At 41.7% G+C, this 21,513-nt stretch overlaps 1 protein-coding gene and 1 long non-coding RNA gene across 8 annotated transcripts in view; one reads left to right on the top strand and one right to left on the bottom strand.

The window, feature by feature from the left end:
• PLCB4 (phospholipase C beta 4) overlaps nucleotides 1-21,513 on the top strand; it is a 410,418-nt gene that overhangs the window by 50,942 nt on the left and 337,963 nt on the right. The window lies entirely within an intron of this gene.
• On the bottom strand, nucleotides 2,087-8,604 carry LOC309871433. The gene is made up of 2 exons (XR_014315276.1): nucleotides 8,089-8,604; nucleotides 2,087-3,621 (listed from the first exon to the last, which is right to left on the bottom strand). It is a non-coding gene; the product is annotated as an uncharacterized lncRNA (long non-coding RNA).

Genomic DNA, 21,513 nt, shown 5'->3' with positions numbered 1-21,513 from the left:
AAATCTAAAAAAAAAAAAAAAAAAGTGTTTCCCCAAATCCCTTTCCCTCTTTGTTATTTCTCAAAGTGGTCCATGTATAAAAGTTCTGTGTATTCAGCTGGGGCCTGACCCAGGTGACAGGTGATTTCAGCCCTTGGTGACCATTGTGCATGATTCTGAGGTATGACATGTTTACATTCATTTCGTTTCCGCCTTTTCCCCACCTGTTCCAACAGACCTTTAATTTTGAACAACTGCTGTTGAAGCTTGTGGATTCACCATCGCCAAAGTCACTGCTAACTGTTGGCTTTGGAAAGGCCTGAAAATAGGCTGCTTCTCAAGTAAATGGCTAATTTTCTCCTGTTGGTGGGCAATTCATTTAGGAATAGAGTGTTTTATTTATTGTGTTATAAAAATAGCCTCTTGGAGAAGAAGAGCCTGCTCTGAGGAGCTCCCACATGCTGGATTTTTTTCCATACAGCAATGATTACGTTGATCTAGACTATCTATTGCCTTCCAGAGTCTTTTTTTTCCACTGTGAAGCAGAAATGTGCATTCAGTGTTTCTTAAAACCTGCAAATGGGAAGCGTTACTGGCATCCTTCCTTCATGCTTGATTATCTAACATTGTTTTCTACAATTAAAGGCAGACATATATCTGCCGAAAATTTTTATCAAATTGAAAACAGTTCTTCATTTTGGATGTTCCCTTCGCCTATTTTTTATTTCCTTTATCACAAAAATATTTTTGAATCTGAGCACTCAGTAGTTAGCTTTTATGACCATCAGTTCTAGTTGGAAATTTAAGAATCTAAGGAGAAATACATTTATATTTCAAAATGTGTTTATATCATGAACAAGGGTTTAGTTAAATCTCGGAGACATGTTGAAACAGATGCCTTACTCTTTTTTTTTTTTTTTTTTGAAAGATTTTGTTTATTTATTTGACAGAGAGAGAAAGAGAGAGAGAAACAGTGAGAGCAGGAACACAAGCAGGGGGAGTGTGAGAGAGAAAGTAGGCTTCCTGCCAAGCAGGGAACCCATGTGGGGCTCGATTCTAGGACCCTGGGATCATGACCTGAGCTGAGCTGAAGGCAGACCCTTAATGACTGAGCCACCCAGGCGCCCCCAGATGCCTTACTCTTTATTGGTTGTCTCAGCCCGATTGATAACCATCAGTTTGTTCGGCATAGAGAACACGCCTTTTAAATACTATAAACTACGTCGTAAAGCCCTTCCTTTTATAAACAGCGTATCTGGGCCAGGCCTGGAACGCATTCATGGACTCTTCCCCTATGCAATTCCTGGACAAGTGCATCACTTTTAAAGACTGAAGCTGAAAAGCATTATGTGTACTTTTGGCATGGGGACTCCTTATAGAGAGTATGCAAATTTCCCCAAGGAAAACTGAATTTGCATGCAAAAGCCCTTGCTATAATTATAACAATTTCCTCTTCCTTTTTTTTTTTTCTTTTTTAAAATTCAGCTTCTCAACGTGTTAAATATAAGGTTTTCCCCTTCTCACCAAGACAAGCCTTGCCCATGGAATTGACTGCTGAGAACCCTCCTGCCAGGTCCCTTAGGCAGCAGCTAATGTGAGACGCTGAGTTTTGAGATGCAGCGATGTCACAGGCAGGCAGTGTGGTCCTGTGACCTTGTACATCATTTATGGGAGTGTCAAGGTGCTCTCCGAGAGCTTATGCTTAATGATGGACTCATTAAAGGGGAAAAAAGGAAAAGTTTCATGATCAAGTCATCTCCCCCCACCCCCGAGGGCTGTGCTCAACAGTTTAAATTGTAATAATAGTTTAAATTGTAATAAAAATTAAAATGCCTGAAATGTGTCAGAGTTGCAGTCCTCTGCTGCTTTAGCTCATGGGCACCTCCCAAAATGTTTCCTCAGATAGCAACACAAAACACTGGCAACCCCCCAAGAGAACATTCTTTGAGGACCTCATAGCTGTTCCCCTCATAGGGAACTTTGCGTTCTGGTTCTGGTCGTGTGGGCAGGATGTTGTCTCCATTCTAAGGTTGCTTTTTGCTTTCCATGTAAAGAGTATACTTTTATTATTATTATTATTTTTTTCAGATGTGTAATAGGTGGAGTGTTCAAAGAAATAGCTTTATTTTGGCTAGGAAATAGAAGGAATGAGTTTAGTGGGAGAAGGTCACCTATTACTGATGACACTTGGGTGGATTATTGGTTTTCTAATAAACCAAACTGTTAAAATACTAGATTTTGTTTACGAAGACCTCAAGCTGCTAAATTGCTTAAATAATCTTATACACCAAGTTGCTAAAATAATACCAAACCTAATTAAACTTCCATTTGATTCCAAACATTTGATTCGGCATGCTCCGGTCATTAACGGTATTATATTCATGTGACATTCTAGTTGTGGGGTGTCCCTGTTAAAAGAAAGGCAAATAGATTGATTCGGATGCATATACCCAGCATCGTGTGGCCTGCATCAGGGTAGAAGGGCAGGACCAGAATCAAGTTCACAGCCTGACTTCTGCTGAAAATGTGTTGATTCATTGGGAGGCGCACACTCCTGTTGGAGGCACAGGTCTCCAGCAGGATAATTCTGGCTTGACCCAGGACCGTGTTGAAAAATGAAAAATCTCTCCAGATGGGTCTTGGAGAGATGAGGAGCAAAGAAGAAAAAGGAGGAGAACCTCATGGCTGAGCTTTGAGCCAGGCCGTGGTCAATTTGCGCAGCACTCGAAGACTTAGCAAGTGAAAGCAGCCGCCCAGGAGAGGGTTAGAGGTGAGGATGAGAACCGAGCGCGTCAAGGACCGTGGTGATAGCTCATCTCTGCTCACCGCACTAAGCTAAGTGCTGAATACAAAACCTGAAGCTTGTTCCCAGCTAGGAGCCTTCTCCCTTGTCCTTGTCTTCAACAAAGAAGTGAGCAATGTGACTCTTTGGAGATTGCTAGGGGAGGAAGAATATCGAGATCCGGTCGTGCATCCCGGGGAGAAGCCGTTTTGAGCAGTGGCCGGTGAGATGTTCACAGTCCTGGGTCGCCAAGGCCTCGTCTTTGCCTTAGGTGGCCAGGAGTCCTCCAGCTCGTTTTAATCACCTGCTTCCCTCGTTAAAGGTGGCCTTCTGGAACCTTTGTGTGGCACCCAGGGAGAATTAACACAGCTTCTAAAATGCCTGAGTAAGGACATTTCTTCCTGTCCCAGAACATGGCTGTAAAGGACACGCTTCCTTCTGATGGCCTTGACCACCGTCACAGAAGGGCCTGCACACTGAGTTCTGTTGCCTGGAGGAGGGCAGCCGTGACACCAGCCTGGGGTTGTTGGTGATCCCCATGACTCCGCCCGACGACGGAAGTTCACACAGTAACTGGCCTGCTGTCCCTCCCTTACTCTTGTGTCTCTGAGGCATATGTTCTGCAAATAGTCTCCTTTGTGGACCTGTTCTGCTTGACCAAAGGTGAAGGACTTTTTCTGTTTTTCTTCTCTAGTTACTTCCTTATTTTAAGTAGCGAACCTCATTCCCAGGGTTGGTTCCTGTTCCTGGCAGTGCATCTACAGACCGTTGTAAAATTTCCATACACCTCATTTTATCCATGTTTAAGGGCCTGAAGTAACAATTTGAAACCACAGCAGTGTTGATGGCTCTTGATGAAACTGAGTGAAATTTGAACAGCGTTTTTATTGAGGTAGATAAGATATTTCCAGAAATTCTGTCTTATTTAATAATCAAAATACCTCTACACTCTAGGGCTCTATGAATAATAGTAGACTGAAACATTTCTTATAGAATAATTAAAATTAAATTTAGTATAATTAACCTGAATTTATTCAGTTGATTTATTGACAGGCTGGTTTCTCTTTAATGGTGGGGAATTCTTACAGGTAGCACATTGCTGTTCAGAAATGATAGAGTTTATCCTAAATCACACATTGTAAGTATAATTGTGGGCCCTAAATTCAGTTTTTTTCTGTCTGTAATATGTTTTCTTTACTAAATATTAAATACCACTCTTAAAATTATGTAACAGGAGGTTAGAACATAATAACAAATATCCTTTGGGGGGCATTTTTGGTCCCCCATATGGACCCTCTATATTTAGAGTTAAAAATGAGAATATATAAACAATTTTGTATCATTCTTCCCTTATAAAATTGGCATTTCTGATGTTGTACTCCGCTTGTTGTGTATGTGTGTTTCTGTATAGCTGCAGATCTTTTATGAAAGAGAATTAAAAATTGCGAGTGTATTAGTGCCCTGATCCCCTCACTACACTGTTTCTTTCACTCCCAAGAAGTAGTTCCTCTCCTTAGGCTGCCATTTTTCTTTTCCCTTTATGTTTTATCCTCTTGCTTCACGTATGTGTCCTTTATATGTGTGTGTTTACGTACATGTGTATATATACACATACACATTCACACACGTTTATCACGCACAAATGTGTGTATACACCCACACACACACATGCATATACATATATTTACATACACACATGCACACACACATCTGCCCACATCTGCACATGCAAACATAGTGTGGTATGCGTAATTGTAATCCTTATATACATGTGTGTACACACGTGTATGCACACACTGTCATGTATCCTAAAACTCTGCGTGGCTGGCACCATTTTGGCGGCCCACTTCACAGCTCTTGTCTTTGTTTCATCTGACCTTAACTCAGTCCCACATTGCAAAGACTAGGGTGCAGTGGGTGGGGCGCTCAGAACATAGGATTTACAGGGTGTTTGCTCCTAGGCACTGAGAGCCTCACTTGCGTCACCCTGGTTTTAGCCCCTGGCTGTGGCCTCAGAGCAGCTGTTGGTATTTGGTAGGTCAAAATCTTGGCTATTCTTGGTCCCTGGACTTAAGACATGAGTTTAAAGAAAAGGCCTGTCAAGTTCCATGAGAAATCCTAAAGCAATTTTGACTTGAATTACATGGAATTTGTTGGTTCAGTGGGCCTGATCTTTCCACTTAGGACTTCTGTACTCTGGCCCCTTTCTTTCTGCTAACCTCCTCTACTGCCGTTCCCCTCTGTGCCCTGGCCACACTGGCCTTCTTGCTGTTGTTCAGACTTGCATACCTCCTTTCTCTTTGGTTCACCACGTGCTCCCTGTCTGCAGCACACCCTGGATCTTTGTATGAGTACCTTTTCTTAGCATTCATGTTTCCTGCTCATATTTCACCTCCCCAGAGAAAACTTCCAAGGTCACTGTACCTAGAGTATCCCATTTGGGTTGCTCTTGTCTTCTCACCCTGCCTTATATTCTTCACACATTATTCAGCGTCTGAAATGCCATAACATTGCTTCCCGCTTACTCGTTTGTTTGCCTTGGGCTTCTTTTACTAAAGTGTCCAGTCCTTGAAAACAAGGCTTCATCTCAAGTCTTGGTTATCATCATCTACTAAGTTTTTTAGTAGCATCTTTAAAAAAGCAAGATGAGAAAGGTCAAATTAATATAAATAAGACTTTTTAACCCACTCTATCTAAACTAGTATGATTTTCACGTGTAATCAACATAAACATTATTGAGATATCATGCTTTTGTTTTGTTTTGTTTTCAGTAATTGCCGCATAAGCCCATGTCAGTTTGGAGCAGCCATGTTTCAGGTGCCCACGAGCCCTGTGTAGCTGTGAGCTACTGTGTGGGACAGTGGACGGCTGGAAAGATGCTTGACATAAGAAGAAATCAGTAAATAGTTGCTGAATGGATGAACCAGCGAATGAATGAATTTAACTTGTGAGTTTCTAGGCAATGAAAGACTGAGTCCAATGAAGAGTGAAATCAAGGTCCCATAAAGGGGGATTTATTGTCAGGGAGAAGCACAAAGGTAGCATGGTTCCTTTCTTAAGACGCTACTGTAGTATCTGAACGGTTTCAGTGAAGTGTGCCCTTTCTCAAGGCCCTCGTGTGCCAAGCATCTGTACTGGGCCCTGAGAGCATGAGAGAAGTCAGGTAAAATCCTCAAGATGTCTGAAGTCCGATGAGTTAGTAAGAACATGCCGCCTCACTGTGTGTAGGTCATGCGTGTTACTGAAACAGCTCTGTGCGTTGTGGATCCCGATTCCCCAGTCTAACTGTTAATAATAGTTAAAAACTTGGACTAATAGTTGCAGATGCAGGGGCTGTCACCATCTAGTCACTTTTGCTCGAACACATTTCTTGGGCACTTAGCATTATATGAAGGTGCTCAAGCGAGTGGACAGTTTCCCTCGCACTGGTTTTAATATGTATTTCCCCAGATTAGATCCTTAACTCGCTGGAACTATCCTTTAAGCGTGATTCCTAAGCATTTCAGCTATATTTTAGGTGCGTTGAGATTCTAAATGTATATCCAGTATGGTCTTTCCTTCTTTTTCAACTTATAATTGGCAAGTTCCCATAGGAAAAAATCATTATTGGTGCTATAAAAGTGCATCTTATCTGTCACATTTGGGAAATGAAAGTTTCGTAAAGGTCAAAAGAAAGTGTGCCCCCAATTATGATGATGACTTGTACATCACAAATAGTTTAATAGCTTGGAACCTATCTCGGTCTCCCTTACAGCAGAAAAAGAGAAAAGGAGGGAAAAAAGAGCCACAAAACCCTTTTCACCCTAGAGCTATTTTACCACTTTGTTTTAAGAAGCATGAAAAAGAGCCTATTTAAATGGTTTTATCAACGTGTATTTGTATACATTCTCTGTGATTGGGAACTACTTAAATTACGTAAGCCCACAAGTTTATTAGTTCACCTTGATTAATTTGTCAAGGTTAACGTGTGCATAATGAGTTGAAGATAATTAAAGATTCGTTGGCATCCATCTGCCCGTGTTTACTCAGTGTAGTACATTTTACAGCTCAACTTGCAGTGTTTCCTAAGGAGATTTCTTTGCCACCGAACCATTTTTTTTTTTTTTTTTTTTTGAACACAAACCATGCTGCCGCCTTGGGCGATGTAAGAATTCTTTTTCTTAATCCTTCAGCACATGACAGCCTATTAGGGAGATCAGATGATGTACCTCTAAGAAGCCCTGGGTGTGTTTGCAGATAGCAGAGAGCGTGCAGCGATGCCAGCCGGTCAGACACGTGAGCCGGCAGCTCCCTTTTCCCTCAGAGCCAGGATGGCCCTGGGCTCCCCTGCTGGCGAGGCTGGTGGGCGTCTGGGAGCCAGTGGACTGACGGAGCGCCGTGCCGTCCTGAGGGCCTACTGTGTGCTGCCTTGTGATGGATCCCCCATGGAGCCAGCCACCTCAGAGTTTAAAAAAAAAAAAAAGGGAGAGGGTTTTGGGGTGGGGGGGACTCCAAGCCCTTTCTGCATATCTTACTCTGCCACCTCAGAGTTTAAAAAAAAAAAAAAGGGAGAGGGTTTTGGGGTGGGGGGGACTCCAAGCCCTTTCTGCATATCTTACTCACAGTTCATTTCATCTGAACTGCCTTGATCTTTCCGCTTCTAAACCTCTCTCCCAGCACCCAGTGCCGTCTCTTTCTCTTTCCCTCCTCATAGCCAGCAGTGGTCAGTTGCTCTCCATTCCAGTTCAGAGTCTCCTTCACCTCCATCCTCTTGGCTCCATTTTCAGCACTCCTTCTTTTTTTTTTTTTTTTAAGATTTTATTTATTTATTTGACAGAGAGATCACAAGTAGGCAGAGAGGCAGGCAGAGAGAGAGGAAGGGAAACAGGCTCCCCGCTGAGCAGAGAGCCCGATGTGGGGCTCCATCCCAGGATCCTGAGATCATGACCTGAGCCAAAGACAGAGGCTTAGCCCACTGAGCCACCCAGGCGCCCCTCAATACTCCTTTTTCACCTGCGCTCACCTGTCTTCTTTTGTGGGCACTGTCTTTCCTGGGCACCGGTCCCCCAGCCCTCCTGTGATTTTCCACTGCTCACTGAGCTGTCAGTCTCCTGTGTGCTGGGCTGCCTCTACCTCCCTCATCGCCTTTGTGCCTCCCTCAAAATAGTGTGACCCCTAATCAAAGCCAGCTGTCCTTTTCCTGTGTGCACCCCACACACCTGTGTGCCCCTCCCCCCCGCCCTGCCCTGAGCAGCACTGGGCCTCCTCATCTGTGTGTCCCCATCATGCGCCCCCTCCAGTGCTGCTTCCCTGGATCCTTGCTCACACCCAGCCTCAGTCCGTCTCACCTCAGCTTCTCGCCTGTCTTGATGATCTTCTGGCTCTTTGGGACACTCTGGAAATCCTCTGAGCTTTTCCCTTTGTGGTTATTCATCCATCCATCATTGGAGAGACCCTGCCCGTCAATTTCTAGAAGGCAGCATGGCACCAACCTGCTTTTTGTGTCTCCCACAGTTTCAGCAAGCTTCAAGCACTGCCTCTCTCTCAGTGAGTGCACAGATGCTTCTTCAACTTCCACAGTTCCTGATGTGGCACATTTCCAGCGCTCTATTTTATCCCCTTCTTTCTTTAACTGCCCTTTGCTGTTTTTTGGCGGGTTTTGTTGTTGTTATTGTTGTTTTGTTTTTTCTCAGTAACCAACACTTGCAATGATCAGACTGTTTTCCCTGGCTTCTGGCTTCTCTGCAGGGCTCTGTGTTCCTCTAATGCATAGGTCCACCTGCTCCCTATTTTTTGCCCTACTTTCTCATCAGTTCTGTGAAAGGATTCCTCTGAGCCACTGGGTCTTTTCCCCTTAGCTTTAAACAGTGTTGGTCAGGATGCTAGTTCCCAAGTCCTGGGACCAGCTTCTGTCTGGTCTAAACATAGGAACTGGCCTGTCTGTAATTTCTTAAGACAAGTAGGCCAGTTATCGAACACCCTCTTATAAAGTGTGTTGCTAAAATATCCTTTCAGGGAGAGTCGTTGGCTCTTCCTGTGAAAGGCAAAGATCAGTCTTCAGTGGAAACGGCACTTTAAATGTGGTTTTGAAGTAAACGTGTCCAAAACAGACAATCCTGTCTGACAAATATGGGTGAGGTTCCTCAGTCTTAGAAAAGCCATACTTGTGATTATATTATTGCTGCTTTTTTCCAGTTACTTATATTAAGTTGGTCTCCTTTTTTTTTTTTTTTTAAAGATTTTATTTACTTGACAGAGACAGAGAGATCACAAGTAGTCAGAGAGGCAGGCAGAGAGAGAGGAAGAAGCAGGCTCCCCGCTGAGCAGAGAGCCTGATGCGGGGCTCGAACCCAGGACCCTGAGATCACGACCTGAGCCGAAGGCAGAGGCTTTATTTAACCCACTGAGCCACCCAGACGCCCCAAGTTGGTCACCTTTTAAGGTTTATTTCTGACACTGGGTTTATTAGGCCTAAAACATGAAAATTGTAGTTAGAAAATATTACACTTTTCAATTTTAATTACTACCTTGTTTTTCCCAGGACTTTACATACAAATGTTATTTACTTAAATATTTCTCTCTCTCTCTCTCTCTCTCTCTTTCTTTTTTGGCAAGTGTAGGCACTTAAAGATACAATTAATCATGGAGTATGTTTTTGGGTTTCCCCAGCTGTGGAGAGACTAGTTTAACCTTTAGTCATATATATATATACATATATATACATGTATATATATATATGCCAACAGGAATAGAGACAAAGGAACATTATCAGCATTTTGTTTCTAACTATAAAGATGATGCTTATTGTAGATAACTTGGAACATCCAAGACAGCATAAAAATGAAAATCAGTGTTGGTCCACCACCCATGCACTTACACAAAAGTCACTATAATGTAATGTTATCTACATCACATAGGACATAGATTGTATTTTTTATAAAATGAGGATTATATTGGCATACAATTTTTATCCTGCTTTTTATCACTTAACATTGTATTTTGATGACTTCCTACATAATTTTGTTTTAAATGTGGCTCTTAATGGTTGCGTACTTCAAAAATTTATTTTTGGGGGGGTGCCTGGGTGGCTCAGTGGTTTAAAGCCTCTGTCTTTAGCTCAGGTCAAGATCCCAGGGTCCTGGGATTGAGCCCCACATTGGGCTCTCTGCTCCCCAGGGAGCCTGCTTCCTCCTCTCTCTCTGCCTACCTCTCTGCCTACTTGTGATCTCTGTCTCTGTCAAATAAATAAATAAAATCTTAAAAAAAAAAAATTTACTTTTTTAAAAAAAGATTTTATTTATTTATTTATTTGACAGAGAGAGAGAGAGAGAGAGAGAGCCTGAGCAGGAAGAGCAGCAGGCAGAGGGAGAGGGAGAAGTAGGCTCCCTGCTGAGCAAGGAGTCCAATGTGGGGCTTAATCCCAGGACCCTGAGATCATGACCCAAGCCAAAGGCCTATGCTTAACCACCTGAGCCACCCAGGTGCCCCTGGTTGCATGCTTTTAAATGATGAAGAACTATAACATCTCAGACATGTTCTATTACTGTATATTCAGGTATTCTATTTTCCCTCTGTTGCTTTAAAATCATTTCTGCCTCTCTTCAAGATGTGGATACTTAGAAATTGTCATATTACAGTGTATTTCATAAGAAAACATAAAATTAATTATGTGTGTACACTCAATTTAAATATGCAGTATTTCAGACATTAGAAATAGGAAGGTTAATTTTGAATAATGTTATATCATCCAGGCGTTTAAAATCAAGTGCATTTAAGGAAAGGCCCAGTTTTGCTTGCTTTAATGTTGGCCCAAGTTTGGAGACTAAAGCATTTACAGACCATTAGCTATAATATTTCACTCTTGAGACCACTTGTCGTAATGAGCTGTCAATTATTGTGCATCTCCATGTAGTTAAAGGGGCCACTGGGCTTGCAGTTTAAAAGTATAAATGTGCAGGAATTGAATTATAAATGTGGTGGTTCACTGAGACTGTGCCACACCATGCCGCTGTCTGGATGCCCTGTCTGGTCTCTGGAAGATTCTTAGTGTCCACTTAAAAATAAGAAACAGTAAAAATGTGCACTTGAGCATATGGCTTCACAAGTTTTATGTTCCTTATGATATATTTTGGGAAAAAATTTTTTTTTCCAACCCAGAGTTATGACCAGTGGTTTTTTATTAAGCAAAATATCATCCGATATTTTGGAGTGAGAAGGATGGAAATTGGAGATTTTAAAATGTACTTTGTCAGGGTGCCCGGGTGGCTCAGTCGGTTAAGTGTCTGCCTTTGGTTCAGGGTTATGATTCCAGGGTCCTGGGATTGAGCCCCACATGGTGCTCCTTGTTCAGAGGGGAATCTGCTTCTCCCTCTCTCTCTGCTGCTCCCCCCAGCTTGTGCACGCTCGTGCTCGCTCAAATGAATAAAAATCTTTAAAAAAAATGTACTGGAGTGCCTGGGTGGCTCAGTGGGTTAAATCTCTGCCTCTGGCTCAGGTCGTGATCTTAGGGTCCTGAGATAGAGCCCTACATTGGGCTCTCTGCTAAGCAGGGAGCCTGCTTCCCCCCTCTCTCTCTCTGCCTGCCTCTCTTCCTACTTGTGATTTCTCTGTCTGTCAAATAAATAAATAAAATCTTTAAAAAAAATGAACTTTGTCTTCATAGGTTACTCAAGCGAGCTACAATCTCTCACAATGGATAGTCTGTGTTACCTGTTTATCATTAGTTTCTGAACAAATTTTTCAAAAGCTATGTACTTTTAAAATACTTGGCTATGGCTTTTCTTTGTATTCATATGATATAACTGGGTCCCAATTCACATTTTTTTCATGGTTAGAGATGTACTTTGAATGCAGCAATTCTAAATGATCATGCTGTTAAGAAACTCTTGCAAAACCATTTTTTTTTTTTTAATTTGACATTGCAGCCGTTTAATTTTATGTTGCTCTGAGAGGTCGGTATTCGGGGTGTAAAAAGTTCTTGAACTGTAATTGTTTTTAAAATTGCTGTAATGCAAAAGGAGTACCTGCTTGCAGGAGTAAAATTACATAAGAGTAAAAAGTAAACGTTTTATTTCATTTCATCCTCACTCTTTAGTCTTAAAGTCTGCCTCAGAGGTAACACTGTTAGCAGTTTGGTAAGTACTCTTCTAGATCTTTCATCCTAGTCTGTACAAAACTAGGTCGGTGAGTAGGTAGGCAAGTGGATGATAATCCAGAGATGAGCTATAGATGTTCCCATGCAAATTACCTCATTTCTTTTCAAATAGGATACATAGAGCACTATAACCCAGGAATCTACAATCTGTGTTCTGTGTTGCTGTCATGTAAATTTCTCTTTTCCTGCAGGAGTTGGCAACCATTTCCTGAAACAGGCCAGAACGTATTTCTGACTTTATAACCTCTGCACTTTCTGTCGCGACCCTTCAGCATTTTAGCACCAAACACAGTTACAGGCAGAGCCTTCGTGAACGGGTTTGGCTGTGTTCCAAGAAAACTGTGTTCATGACCACCGAGATTTGAATTCATATAATTATCTTGCGTTATGAAATAGTATTCCTCTTTTGTTCTTTTAACCACTTAAATATGTAAAACCAATCTTATTAGCTCATGGGCGCTGTGAAAACAGATAGCTGGGGCCGCCTGGGTGGCTCAGTTGGTTAAGCGTCTGCCTATGACTCACGTCATGATCCCAGGGTCCTGGGATTGACCTACATCAGGCTCCTTCCTCAGCTGTGAGCCTTTTCCTTCTGCCTCCCCTTAACCCTGCTTGTGGTCTCTCTCTCTGACAAATAAAATCTTAAAAAACAAAAACAAAAACAAAAAAAACTAAAATAAAAATGGATAGCAAGCTGGATTTAGCCCATGGGCTAGAGTTTCCTAACCTGTTAGCTGTAGTTTGCCAGCCTCTGGTCTGGAGGGGGAAAAAATTATACTTCTTTCAGTGATGAAAGAAGATATTCAGGAAGCAAGCAAAAGTAGGAGATAAAAGGCTGAGAGTGAGTTCGTGGGGGGTCTCGACTACCAAAGGGTCAGTGTCTTGACCAGTTCACAAATTCCCTTAACACTTCCATAGGGAGAAGTATTCCTGAGCCCGTTTTGCAGACACAGCATGGATATAACATCCTGCTTCACATGGAGACCTGTATTTGCACGTATCTTCTTTTTAAAATGGGCTTCATTTTGCAGTCATTTGACAATTATCATCTTTATAATGGACAATATTTTATATGCAGGCCCTGTCTGTATTTTTTATTTTTTAATTTTACATTTTTATTTTACATACCCTGGATTAGGTTTTTAAAAGTTTATTAAGTGTGAAGTTTAGTATTATTAGAATATAAAATAGAAACGTTGAAGATTGCGTAGGAAATCCGTTCATCACATGTTAAACCTCCCTTAATAGGTGCTTTATAAGGTTAAGGCTGGCCTGTTTAATTTATTTCAAGCCATGCTGCCTGAATGCTTCTGATGCTCTTGATTTTATTCATTTGCCAGGTGTGTGTCTCTTGATGGCAATTCTCCTTTCGGACCAGTGAGAACACTGTGATCCAGTTTTGCTGCCTTCTGGAGCAATTGCGAGTTTTATTCTAATAAAAATAAAACGATAGGACTCCTATTGTGAGACCTATGAAATTGTCATTTTCCACCAGACTTGCAAAAACAACAGAATTTTCTAAAACTTAAACTTATTTTAAAAAAATTTAGTTTTGTTAAATAAACACTTTATTCGGGATTATTATATCTGACCATATACCTGGTATGTGACTGAATGAAAGTGTGTGTGGTAAGAAGCAAGAATGGGTTCCTGGTGTTGGTTTTTCTTAAACCACTTGTCTCATGTTTCATTTTATTCATCTGAAGTGGAGAGTTAGGGTCTCATCCCCCCCCCCCCATTGTATAACTTGGCAATTTGGGGAATAAAGGATATCCTTACGAGGTAACCAAGTATAAGTGTCAAAATATACACACATACAAAATATACACACATGGTACACATACATGCGTGCAAATAAGAGGGGATATGTGTGTGTGTGTGTGTGTGTGTGTGTGTATTTTGGAAGAAGTTTATGGCATAAAATGTAGAAACAATAGATTGACATAAAGAAGAAAATAAAGTGTGTGTCTTTTCACCACCTAGCCATAACACTGTTAATTTTGGGAATATCTTCAGTTATCTTGTGTCTGTTTCTCCGTGCCCAAGCACATATGCTTATATTCAGTCTTTCGTTTATTTCTCATTTTCACATTTGTTGCTAATCTAGTACTTGCCCAGGCACCTTGTGAGGCACTGGGGGCACAGAAATGAACAGAACAGCCCCCTTTTGCCTGAAGTTTACATTGTTATTTGGGTAATAACCAACAGGTCACTGTCTGATGGCGGTGAGTGCTGTGAAGAAAATTTAGAACAGGAAAGAGGACAAAGGTCTGGGGCTGGGGTGTGTGTCTGGCCATTAAAGATATCTCTTAAAAAGCATTATTCTGAGTGGCACACTTTACTTTTATATGAGTGAAAGGTTTATTTAACGAGTCCAATATCATAAGCTAATTTTCTTTTTTAAAAAAATCATTGCTATCATTGGGGAACGTATGTGCTATGGTGAGTGCTGTGAAGTGTAAACCTGGCAATTGACAGACCTGTACCCCTGTGGCTAATAATACATTATATGTAAATAAAAAATAAAAAAAATTACTTTGTAATAAGCAAGGCCATGGGGAATATTTTTCACTGAAGATAAGCATTTTTGCCCATCCTAGGATCCGAATTCCTGGAGCTAAGAATAATCATATGTCAAGGTTTTTGATACGTGCCTTTAAGAATCAAAATATTATAAGGCTAATTCATAGCTCAATCTGTTTTCTTTTCCCCATCCCTTTTCTCCCTTCCCTCCATATTTTCAGAGTTTCAAATCCAGACAAAAGTAGATAGTATTCCCCAAATTTAAAGAACTCTACTGGGATAGCATATTACTTTAGTGGTGAATTTCATTTTTTGTTTCTGAAATCAGATTCTTTTTGTGGGTGAGAGGGCTAATGCACTTATAATTGCATCATTGCACAAGCTAACAAAGTCCTATTTGTTGCTTACAAAGAAGGGAAAAAAAAAAAAGACAGTAGGCACAACAAACCAGCAGCCTTGGAAATGCAAGAGGGTCAGTGCAAGTTTCAACACGTTGTTTCATTTACTTTTTTTTTTTTTTTTCAGGTCTGAAAAAAGTCTAGGAATATTGAACTGTATTACAAAAGAAGCATTCAATCTGAGGAGAAAACCATTTTATTCTTTTCAGCTTGCCATTGGATACATTTCTCTATTTGAGCAAAAGAAAATTGAATTTATTATTTTGGATGAAAAATTTCTAATTTGCTGTCACCTTTAGTGCGTTTTCTTTCAGGAGACATTATATGCCATGCTCATGCTAGCAATACTGGCCCACATTTACCTGGCATCTGCTCTGTGACAGATCCTGGATTGCCTCATTTGAAAGCTAGATGGAGAGGTGGTTTTCTGCAAGAGAAGGTGGAAATTTTAACAACAACGCCTTAGAGGTTTATCAGCTCTGGCACTTTCCAGAAATCATAGGTGGAGGGAGAAGGTCTGTGTTAGAGCAGTGCGCACAAATCGTCTGCATTTTAATCCAAAAGTGAAAATCCAGATTCCAATTCAGCACGGGTGAGGTGGGACCCCAAGACCCTGTATTCCTGATAAGCTACTAGGGAACACAGACGCTGCTGGACCACTGACCTTGAGTAGTAAGGTGTTCAAAGACACTGGTGTGGAGTCTGTTTTTTACCAGTAGGGAGAGTGGGATTGAGAGGAGGCAGCAGCGCAGCTCTGCCAGCCGCAGGAACTCATTGTTGGCTGAGGTTGGGGAGCTGTCTGATTTCCTGATCTGTCCTTTCTGCACATTGTTCTCCATGCTGCAAGTCCTGAGAGAGCTCCCCCATGATCAGATTACAGATGGCTTACATTTTCTTCTTTTTACCTATCTGCTAAGTTTTTTTTTCCCTTTAAAGATTTTATTTATTTACTTGACAGAGAGGGAGAGAGAACACAAGCAAGGGGAGTGGCAGGCAGAAGGAGAGGAAGAAGCAGCCTCCCCGCAGAGCAGGGAGCCTGACGAGGGGCTCGATCCTAGGACCCTGGGATCACGACCTGGGCCGAAGGCAGATACTTAACCGACTGAGCCACCCAGTTTTAACTGTGATCATATATAATCAGAAAAAAGGTGAATACATTTGTTTTTTACCTAGGAGAGTGCCGTTCCCCAAATCTCTATCAATGGTTGTCTTTGGGCATCATTTGCTTTATCAAATCCTTATGACAGTGGGGGGAGGGGTGGTTTGAGTACCTATCTTTGAGGTAGGTTTTTGAGTGGTTATTAGAATAGATATACTTTAGGGGCGCCTGGGTGGCTCAGTGGGTTAAAGCCTCTGCCTTCGGCTTGGGTCATGATCCCAGGGTCCTGGGATCGAGCCCCGCATCGGGCTCTCTGCTCCGTGGAGAGCCTGTTTCCTCCTCTCTCTCTCTGCCTGCCTCTCTGCCTACTTGTGATCTGTCAAATTAATAAATAAAATCTTAAAAAAAAAAAAGAATAGATATACTTAAGGGGCTCTATCTATATCACCCTGGGCACTTGCCTTTTCGAAAAAAAATTATATACATCAGATGAAATTTACAATTTCACCATGTTAACGTGCTGTTCAGGGCATTAATTATATCCACATATGGTGCAAACTTCCCCACCATTCATTTCCAGAACTTAAAAAAAAATTATTTATTTATTTGGGGGTGGGGCAAGAGGGCAAGGGGGAGAGAATCCCAACCAGACTCCTTGCCAGGCTGGGAGCCTGATGTGGAGCTCTGTCTTATGACCCTGAGATCATGACCTGAGCCGAAATCAAGAGTCAGATGCTCAACGCACTGAGTCCCCCCAGGCACCCCTCATTTCCATATATGAAACTCTACATACATTAAACCCTACCTTTCTGTTCCTCCCTCTTCCCAGTCCCCTGGCAACCACCATTCTATGTCCTGTCTTTATGAAGTCGATTACTCTAGCTTCCTTAGATAGGTGGGATCATACAGTATTTGTCCTTATATGGCTGGCTGACTTCTCTCGGCATAATGCCCTCAAGGTTCATCCGCTCTGTAGTCTGTCAGAATTTCCTTCCTTCTTAAGGCTGCATAGTATTCCAGATACCACATTTGGTCTACCCATTCATCCAGCGATGGGCATGGAGGTTGGGAAGGAATCCATGTAGGAGTATACCAGCCCCCTTGCCTCTTGAATGAGAGAACTGGAGAATGTGTCTGTGCCTTCTCCCAGAGTTCCCCAGTGGGGTTTGTCCTCAGTCACCCACGATGATAACTTGCTGGATGTCACACTAGTATACTGGCTTTCTTGTCTCATTTCTGCACTCCAGTACTTGCTTCCTGTGATCACCTCCCAAAACAAACTACTTGTTCTCAACTCCTTGTCTTAGGGTATGCCTCAGAAGGAACCCAAACTAAACAGTATTGAGAAGGCATGCTGTGACGACCTCTTTATACCTAGGAATGTTCTAGAGGTGGAAAGCTACCCAGATTTGGATACTTGAGGTAAATCTTAGTTGGGTGCGGTTGCCTTTTCAACCCTTCTAGCTGGATGTTCCAGAAGAAAATCAAACCTGTTCACGTCTGCACTTGAACCTTGCTTTTGTAACATCTTAAACAGGAAACATATTTTCGGAGGACCCTTTTTGCCTCTTTACTGTCTTAGCCACAGTCCCCTAATTTAATGACCATTCATGGAGCTAGATCCCAAAGAAAGAAGAAAAACAGTTCTACAAGAAAGTAGATTTCTTGTTGGTTAAGACAGACCTTTTCTATATATAGATGCTTGTTTCTTGATTTTGCTACCATGTTTAGCCTCTGGGACTCTCCTTAGTTGCATCTAGTTTGTTGTTTTTGGCTCATTTTGACATTCTCTGTGTATTGTATTTTTAATATAAAATTATGTATCTAGCAACAAGCTTGAAAAACAGATTCTGCTTCGTGTACCAGAAATTGCTGCTCAAAATGACAGAGCCAGGGATCTAAGTCAGAGCTTTGCCTCAGTGTCTTTAGGGAGCCTGACTTCTAGTGAGGTGTGAATATTCACTAATGTTTGGGAACTGTTAATATCGTACCTTGTTAGAGCCTTCACAGACCAGCTAACTCTACTTAAGGCAGCTGCTGCAAAACCACAGAGAGTAGGTCCTAGACTTGGGGAGAGAAAGGGGGAAAAAAAAGTGTACATTTCTGAACACTGAAACTAACCAGCACCACCTCCAACCAACCATAAATCTGTAACCATCTGTGTGACAACCCAGTAGATTTGGTGGGACGAAGATGCATGTATCCTTCAGGATGTCTGTTTCCAGCTTCCTATTTCCAGTTTCAAAGATAAATTGCTCTAATTGATGTGTTGTCTAGCCAGTTTACAGCAAATGAATAACTTTGAAAGTAGAAAGCAGTTTCAGCGACAGAAAATAGACGGTAATGTCACTGTAAGGGTGTCCTCCTTACAGTGGTGGAAAGAGCATCACAGCAGATGTTTTCTGCATTTGAACTGTTTTCCCATGAAACTGTGAACGATATTTGCACATGATAGTTTAGTTCCCTAGGTCAGGAGCATACTTAGCTGGTCTCAAGTGCTGGAGGTCGGAAATCTTTGTTGACTTTGCACCGTGGCAGCTCTCTGGAAAGAAATCATCTTTTTTTTTAGTAGGATCAATTGCAGTTGGGAGCAGGTCAGTGAGAAATTAACATAAAACCAAGCAAAGCAAACTTAGTCCTGGTTTCTCTGGGTTAACACAGAACATCATATTCATCATGCCTGTTGAAAAACAGGAAGGCTAATTTAGACTGAAAAATAAAGTCATCTCTTCTTTGTGAAAGGAATCTCTTGAGAGATTCCTGGGCAGGAAACTCACCCTTTCTAAGCCTCTTGCTTTTGCTTTGCTTGTGGGCCTCCTGACCGGCACAAAGCATCGTGTAGGATTACATTGCATTACATAATTTGGGATTACAAATTAGAGGGCACTCGAGTGGTATAGTAGGAGCATGTCTTGATATTTTTTTTGTGGCTCTAAGAGCAATCAGAGCCAGATCTGCTTTGTGCTGGAGATACCCGGAAGTGATTCAGTTCTTTCTATTTACCTATTTTTTTTAAAAGATTTTATTCATTATTTGTCAGAGAGAGGGAGAGAGAGAGCGCACAAGCAGGGAGAGCAGCAGGCAGGAGAAGCAGTCTTCCCACTGAGCTAGGAGCTTGATGCAGGATGCGGAACTGGATCCCAGGACCCTGGGATCATGACCTGAGCCGAAGGCAGACACTTAACTGACTGAGCCACCCAGGCATCCCTCTGTTCACCTATTAATCTTCCTCTCTGTTTATTGACCAGTCGATAGAATTACACACCAGTCAGCTAACACTAACGTGTATGAATCTTTTTCTCTGCTCCTTCTCTTTCTGTCCTCTCTCATTCCAAACAAAAATCCAAACCAAAGTAAGAGACAGCATCCTGGAAATTGAGCTCTGATTCTAGTGTTACTTCTGGTGCTCTGTAACAAGATACTGCCTAATCTCTGTGACCTGTGACTTCCTTACCTGTTGAATGAAGGAAGTAGATGGCTCCTTATGGTGCAGTCACTGGTTAAAGGCATATGCGAGTCTCTGCGTCAGAGGGACTCCATTTCAATCCCTGCTGTACTGCTTCCTGTCTCTGTGACCTCAGGCAACTTATTTAACCTCACTATGCTTCAGTTCCCCTGTCTGTGAAACTAGGATCATAATCGTACCTACTGGCTGTTGGGAATATCAGATGAGACAATATGTATAAATTGCCTAGAAGAGAGTGTGTGGATAGTAAATGCTCAGTAAATGTTAACATCGTTATTGCTATCATCATCTTATCTTATCTGCACGTACTCCATGCTTGGTCTCCTTCCCTCCCTCCCAGCCACCTTCCCTCATCCTCACAAAGCTCACTGTCTAGTATTGAGACACGGGTGATGACCTGGCAAAGACAAAGGAAGGAGATGACACGTCACTGAGTATCAAACACCAAGAGGGGTTTGCCAGGGAGAAAAGGCAGCAGGGCCATTGTAAGCAGAGAAAACTGGGTTGGGAGGCAGGAAAGAGCTCTGCATGTTTGGTGTACAGCAGTTACTTTGTTGTGGCCGGTGCATAGGATGCTCGTGGGGTGATGGGGAGGAAACATGATCTAGCTTCTCTGTTCTGGGCTAGCCAGCTGAATGACACATAGTTCCACCAGCGACACTGGCTCACCACCACGGTGACTGTGCTCCGTGGTGACTCTGCTCCATGTGAGCGAGGCAATGGTGATTGAATCTTGGATAGGCCAATATCCTACAATGGATAGGACGCATTGTAAAATCCTCACCATCCCTGCTAAGGCTACATGCTTCTGTGTTCATATTGATGCACAGTCTCAGGGCTCACTTCACCACTGGCTGAACTTTGAGGGATAAGGTGTTCCAGTTTTTAGACTTAGGGTGTAGAGCTAAGCAGCTCAGCACAACTCATAGAGCTCCATTCAAGTTGGATGTTGTATGGTTTTAAGACTGGGTTTGCTTCTGACCAATGATGGGACCATCGAAGCTACTTTCCTTTTTTCTAGGTCATGTTTTCTTATCTGTGGAATGGGAGAAGGGCTTCAGAGTTCTTATGGAACTTTTTGGCAGTCTGGTGGATACTCTGTGGACTGCTTCTCTAAATAATTTCTTAAATGCATAAAATAAAATATACAGAACTGCAAAGGAAACCATGATGTTGAAATCAGATATAAAAATAGTTAACATTTGGCATAATAATATATGTGCATTTTATTAACATTTGATGATATAACTACTGTAATTTCAAATTATTGGTGAGTATACGTGATATTTTGCAATATCTGCAAAAATTCTAATATGATAAACTTTCTGGAATTTCCATCAAAAGCCAAGTCATATGTGCAGCCAACACTATTGTGGTTTGTAATTTATATTTTCAATTAGAGGAAATGCCACACTTTAGTTAGAGCTTAGTGAAAATTACCATGTAATTGTTTTTTCCCATCCCAATTTTTAGAACATTGGATATATCTGTGAACCTCTTTGGGTGGTCACGGAACTCAGGTTAGTAGCCCTTGGACTAGAAGACTTCTAGGATGGTTCCCTTGCTGTCCTATATTTAGCAAATTAGGGAAAAGTCCTCATAACACTAAAAGATTTCCCTCAAAATGAAATACTTCAAAATCCCTATACAGTCAGTAAAGCTCATGTCATCAGTTATGAGAAAAAATAAAAGTGTTGAAAGGGGTACCAGAGGGCACTTTCATTAGGGTATTCCCTGATGTCTGGTTCAGGAGTACTAGTGCCCAGTTCTCAAGGCTCTCAGTAACAAAGAACTAAAGATGTGTAAGTTATGTATAGTTGATCTCATTGTTTCCAGTAGTTATGTCCTACAAAGTCTCCATGAGCCCTGAATTAGTGAACATTGAATCACTACTCCTAGTGGAAAGAAAAGGATAGTTTCCTGTGAGCCTCTGGTCACAACATTTTCATCAACTCATCCCTATATAACCTTGTTTCATGTGTGTTTCTGTTCTTTTTTTTTTTTTTTTTTTTTTTTTAAGCAGCCTATTTAATATGTATTGTTGATTCATTCCTGTTGAACTCATGGCCAACAGCATTATGACTCATGCCTGAATGATGCTTAGCTAGCACATGCATTTTTTCTGCAAGGCGC

This window comes from Mustela nivalis (genome assembly GCF_964662115.1).
Source record: "Mustela nivalis genome assembly, chromosome: 8".
NCBI classification, from domain to species: Eukaryota; Metazoa; Chordata; class Mammalia; order Carnivora; family Mustelidae; genus Mustela; species Mustela nivalis.
This window is presented reverse-complemented; position numbering and strand designations above follow the sequence as displayed.